This window comes from Mastomys coucha, unplaced genomic scaffold (genome assembly GCF_008632895.1).
Source record: "Mastomys coucha isolate ucsf_1 unplaced genomic scaffold, UCSF_Mcou_1 pScaffold5, whole genome shotgun sequence".
Taxonomy (NCBI): Eukaryota; Metazoa; Chordata; class Mammalia; order Rodentia; family Muridae; genus Mastomys; species Mastomys coucha.
Window position 1 is genome coordinate 41863547 of NW_022196911.1, and position 5872 is coordinate 41869418.

At 44.6% G+C, this 5872-nt stretch overlaps 1 long non-coding RNA gene and 1 other non-coding gene across 2 annotated transcripts in view; one reads left to right on the plus strand and one right to left on the minus strand.

Annotated features, from left to right (window-relative positions):
- The first annotated feature begins 1024 nt into the window (after nucleotides 1–1024).
- On the plus strand, nucleotides 1025–1162 carry LOC116079438. Its single transcript, XR_004113989.1, has one exon. It is a non-coding gene; the product is annotated as a small nucleolar RNA SNORA48 (small nucleolar RNA).
- Nucleotides 1163–4134: 2972 nt separating this feature from the next.
- The window catches only part of LOC116078793, a 5721-nt gene continuing 3983 nt past the window's right edge, over nucleotides 4135–5872 (minus strand). Inside the window, exons 2-3 of the long non-coding RNA XR_004113629.1 lie at nucleotides 5410–5630; nucleotides 4135–4319 (exon numbers count right to left, since the gene is read on the minus strand). This is a non-coding gene — a long non-coding RNA (uncharacterized LOC116078793). The remainder of the gene's footprint in view (nucleotides 4320–5409; nucleotides 5631–5872) is intronic.

A 5872-nucleotide genomic window follows, 5' to 3' on the forward strand; every position in this document is an offset into this window, starting at 1 on the left:
ACCAGGCTGGCCTCGAACTCAGAAATCCACCTGCCTCTGCCCCCCAAGTGCTGGGATTAAAGGTGTGTACCACCACTGCCCGGCTGCTTCATTCCTTCTTAGAAGAGGGAACAAAATACCCATATAGACAAACTGTGGAGCAGAGACTGAAGGAAGGACAATTCAGAGACTGCTCCACCTGGGAATCCTTCCCATATTCAAGTATCAAACCCAGAAACTGCTGTGGATATCAGCAAGTGCTGGCTGACAGGAGCCTGATATAGCTGTCTCCTGAGAGGCTCTGACAGTGCCCGACTAATACAGAAGTAGAGACTCACAACCATCCATTGGACTGAGCAAAGGGTCCCCAGTGAAGGAGCTAGAGAAAGGACCCAAGAAGCTGAAGGGCTTTCAGCCCCTTAGGACGAAGAACAATATGAACTAACTAGTACCCTCAGAGCTCCCAGGGACTAAACCATCAGCCAAAGAGCACACATGGTGGGACTCATGGCTTGAGCAACATGTGTATAGCAGAGGATGGCCTAGTCGGTCTTCAATGGGAGGAGAGGTCCTTGGTCCTATGAAGGTTTATGCCCCAGTGTAGGGGAATGCCAGGGCCAGGAAGTGGGAGAGGGTGGATTGGTGATCAGGGGAAGGGGGGGGGGAGGAGATAGGGTTTGGGTTTTGTTTTTGTTTTTGATAGTTTTTCAGAGGGGTAATCAGGAGAAGAGATATCATTTGAAATATAAATAAATAAAATATCTAATAAAAAAAGAAATTGATTGTTGTTTTATATCAAACAACTTTTAAAATACTTATTTTTATTGTTATAATATTTTATAAATTTTAAGGAATATGACAAAAAAGATATTGTAGGTATTGAAGGGGGGTCTATGGGAGGAGCGGTGGTACAAAAGGGGAACAAGAATGTGATTCAATTCTATTTAATTAAAATATGTTTTTAAATGTTAACAAATTCAGATAAATTGAAATCATGTAACCTTTCTCATCATAATGCAATAAAAGTTTAAAAAAAAAAAAAGAATGTAGCTGGGCAAAGAGACCCCTTGTTGGTGGTGGTATTCTTTCATCAGTCAGGGGCAGAGCAGTTGGCAATCCTTAGTTCATCCTAGCTTGATGCCTTGCTTGATGGCTGAAACTATCTTATTCCTAGGACTCATAAAAATCAAATCAAGTCAAGTCAAATCAAATCAAATCAAATCCAGCAGCACAGCATAGGAGGAGGGAGACAGAGACCTGCCAACTGCAATGCTGCCCACAAACCTGCACTACAGTGCATGGCAGAGGTGGGTCACAGATACGTGCTTACTGCGATTCCACATAGCATGGATGGAGGACGTCGCTCAGGGGCCTGTCAACTATATGCCCAGCCTGAAGTGGGAGCCATCACAATGTGTAAGCATGTAGTGGTCAGATGGGAGAGAAAGAGAAGTGGAGCAGCTTGAGCATCATGAAGAGAGATGGAACTGGAGGGTGAAGAGGAGTAGCCTTGAGTGGTCCACCCCACGGTGACTACCTCAGGCCATGGTGATCTCCCGGCCCAAGCTGCCGCTGAGGGCCATGTCTGAGTCATTTGCTCTGCCGAGACAGGAACTGGTTGGTGTCGATGTCTGTGGATCATATTGCCACTAGAGAACGTGGGGATATCCCTGGTCAGGGCAGCCACAGGGAACAATGTGGATTTCCAGGGCTTGTGCATAACTGGGCCCACCCTTCACTAGATGCTGTGCGCGTAAGAGCTGCTCCATCTCTCACTGGCTGCCTCATCCAGGAGAGCAGACCGTGCACCTTGCCCGGACAACAGAGTGGAGCTGGTTCTGGTGGTGTGGGTGAACCAGCCTCAGCTTGAGTGAGGGAGAGCTGACCCTGCCATGTGTTTGCTATTAGCGTAGCACAGGCTGATATCCCTCCACCCCTTAACACCTCCAGCCATTGGTACAGGTGCCCACAGGGTCATGTGTTCCAGAGAACTATCTTTACCTCTTACCAACTGCAGCACTCAGGAGAGAGCAGGCCCTGTTCTTTGCCATAACAGCATAGCCGAAATGATGTGAGGGCGGGGTTAGTGGGGATGATGGGTGGACAGGTGGGGGCATGGGGAGAGGGAGGGGGTGCAGGTGAGTCAGCCTCGAGGAAAGGGCGAGGGAAAGCTGGCACAACACGCATCTACTCTGAGGTGGTATGGGTGCCTGTCTGGCTGATGCCCTCCCCAACCTGCCCCTCCCCACCTGCAGCCTTTGGGAGAACTGGCCCTCGGGTCATGAGAACGGGTAAGCTGGCCTTACACTTTGCCTGGGCAGCACAGTAGAACTGGCCCTGGTGGAGGAGCACAGGCAAAACATCCCTGAGGGTAAAAGTGCTGGAGAGCTGGCCCTTCCACTCTTCTGCCATGAGGTGACCTGGGCATGTCCTCTGCCCCCTGACCCCGGGGTCATGAGAGCAGGAAAGCTAGTCAGGCTCCCTCACTGGTATTAGCATTCAGGGGCCCTGAACCTCAACTGGGCAATAACAGTGGAATGGGTCCTGATGGAGAAGGTATGGGTGAACTAGCCCTGAATGTGTGAGAGAGAGAGAGCTGGCCCAGTCCCTCCCTCACAGGCTGCAGGATTTGGGGGAATGAGCTGTGCCTTGAGTTGGAAGTACAATAGTATTGGAGAAAGTATTCATTTCGGCTCAGTGTTTCTACCCTGCCTTTGACCCTTTCGTTCCCGGATGAAAGACACACACACAACCTTTATATTTACAGTAAGCCCATTGCACAACAGCTGGGTAGCTGCCTACCCTTTATGCTGTTGGAATCGACTTTCCTATAGATAATCCCGAGTTAATTACTTACCATGTTTCATTTAGGCTGCTCTAACTCCTATTAGCCAGCCTACATGACCACATTATCTTTACTTCTAACCCATGGTGGTTTCTTTCTCTTCCTCTTGCACTTTCTTCTCCTTGTCATGGTTCTTCTCCAACCCCAAGCCTGGGAATCCAAAACCTAACTGCCACCTATGTCTCTTCTGCCCAACTGTTGGCATCTTAGTTTACTAATCAGAAATAACTTGGGGACAGGTTCACAGGGGCTGTGTGTACACTCCAGGTCTTGAGGGCCCACACTTAGCATTACAACACACAGTAAAAGACAAAACCTCAACAATTCCCCTCTTTAGTCCAATAAAAGGCTCCTTTTCTCTCAGATATAAATTAAATACAATTATGCAAATTACAAGGTATGATATACACTTATCACGTCCAGTCCAATATATTTGGCAATGTAGATAAAGTATTTTATTATCTATTCTAAGTTAATTAGTTTACAATTCTGTACCTCAATCATGTTTGACTTTAACTTGTATTACTATCTGAAAACCATCCTTTTAAATCTAGAACACATTCTTTAAAGCTAAACAACTATTCATTTTTCTTTTTATGCATACTCTATTTTCTCAGCTCTGTTTATTGACACGGATCTTTCTTGATATATGATTTATGACACCTTTGTCGAGGTATAGATTCGTGGAATCATTTCTAGAAGTTTCTACTAGTTTTTATGTTGACACACTGCACAGTCTTAGTTACTGTAGCATGGTTTGAGATCAGGTATAGTGATGTGACCAGCTTTCGCCCTTTTTGCTCAGGATCTTTTGTACCTCCATATGGCTTTTACATTTATCTGCTTGACTTTTTATAGCTCTGAGAAGAGCACATTATAATTTTGATGAGATTACGTCAAATCTGTGAATCACTTCGATAGTATAGCCATTTTAAATGAGAAGAATTTTGAGGAAGACAGGCTGCAACACAGCTGTAAGGGGTTTGAGCATCCATTGATCAATGAACAGATATCATCATCCCGAGACCTGCCCCTGCACCCCGCAAAAACCAACAACAAAGGAATATCAGAGTCAAACTTGACTGTCAACGAAATGGAGTTGGCATCTAACAGTGTGCTGTTCTATCCCCCAATGGAACAGATTCCAGGATAGTTCATGGATTAAGCTACAAAACAAATTTCAATATGTATAGAAGACCAAAATCTCAGAATGTGTGTCCTCTGGCAATTATGCAAAAAAACTAAACTTACAAATTGTACAAATACATGAAAGTTAGCAACAGGCTTTTGAATGAACACTGAGCAATAAGTTATTAGTACACACATTTTTTTATTCATTTTGCAATTGTTTAATCGTTATTTTTTAAATTATGACTGATGTGAAACCTTTGCCAGAAGAATCCAGTATTTGATTCGTCTTTATCAGCAGTTGTTGCATATTTTCCCTAATTTCTGTCTCCTGACTTTTGTTATGGTGACTGAGTTTTGGTAAAACCTGAAAAATAAATGGGATCTGAGATTCTGACTTTACACAGTTGTTTCCAGCAGAAGACAAGTCTCTGGTGGAGGAGAGAGGGACAGGGTGGAAGTGCGGGTGATCACTGTGCCTCATTCTGCCATGTTGCAGATAGTGAGGTAAAGTTTAGCTTTCCCATAAGCCACAATGCCCACTTTGAGTGGCATTACCACCTAACACTTCTCTCTGTCATCAAGGGTGACAAGCTACATGCAAGGGTCCAGGAAGAGCCCCCTGCAACCTGATTCATTCATAAGCTCCTTAACTCCTCGACCTTCATGCATGGGTACAAGAAGAGCCCCCTGCTCCTATGACTTCAAGCATGAGCATAAGATCATCTTCTGGGTCCTCTGAATTCATTCATAGGTCTAGAATCAACTCCTACTCCTCTGCCTTAATGTATACATGTAAAGTCAGCTCAGTGCCCTTCTCTTTTCATGCATGGGGTGTAGGATAACCTCTATGCCCTGTGTTTTGATGCATGGATATGAATCAGCTCTCTGTCTGGCCTCGAAGGCACCAGGGGACAAGGATAGAATTAAGTTCCAATTAACATCTTGTCTAACCACCTCTATATTGTATGTATACATGAACATTCAGCAGCGGTGAGTTCTGCCAATCCCAGGGAGGAAGAATGGGTATATTGACAGTCATGTCTTCTACTGCCTTGCAATAGCACTTATCCCTGTTTACATGTAACTTCTTTGAGGGTGGAGGGAACAATGACTAGTCTTTCTCCCTTCTTACCTTATTCTCTATGAAGATAGAGGCTAAGGAACTCACTATGTTTCACTAAATGGGGGCAGGTGATGTAAATCAGTGGTAACTAGCTTCCCGGTCCAGTGATTTGTGATGGATTGAGATTACTGGTTGCTAGCCTTATACCAAGGGCAATTGATTTTGAGATGGTTTGAAGGGGAATGGTCCCCATAGACTCGTATATTTGGATCCTTGGTCCTAAGTTGGTGGAACTGTTTGGGAAGAATGAGTATGTGTGACATTGCTAGAGGAGGTGTGTCATTAGCATTGAACTTGGAGATTTCAAAAAACTTAAGTTAATCTCAGTTACCTGTTTCTATCTCCATCCTGAGGATAAGATGTAAGCTCTCAGTAACCTTTCCAGTGCCACATCTGTCTTCCTGATGCCATGTCCCCAGGCAGAATGGTCATGGACTCTCTTTCTGCAGCTGTAAGCCCCAGTAAACTCTTCTTTCAGTAAGTTGCCTTGGTGAAGGCATGATGCTTCTTCACAGAAATAGAAAAGTAGCTAATACCGAACTCTTCCTGCTTCTAGCGGGTAGAGAATGGATAGTCAGCTCCATTATGTCTTCATCAGGAAACTAATTTCCACCATGTGCTTCTGATGAGTATTAGGTATATCACGTGATCCTACAGAATAATGTGGTGGTGGTGGTGGTGGGAAATCAAACAATTACCTCTATTAAGGTCTTTAGCTGTAGGGGAAGCTCTGGTAGGATTGAGTCTACTCCATGTTGGTGTGTCTAAAAGTTTCACACTGAGTATTATTTAGT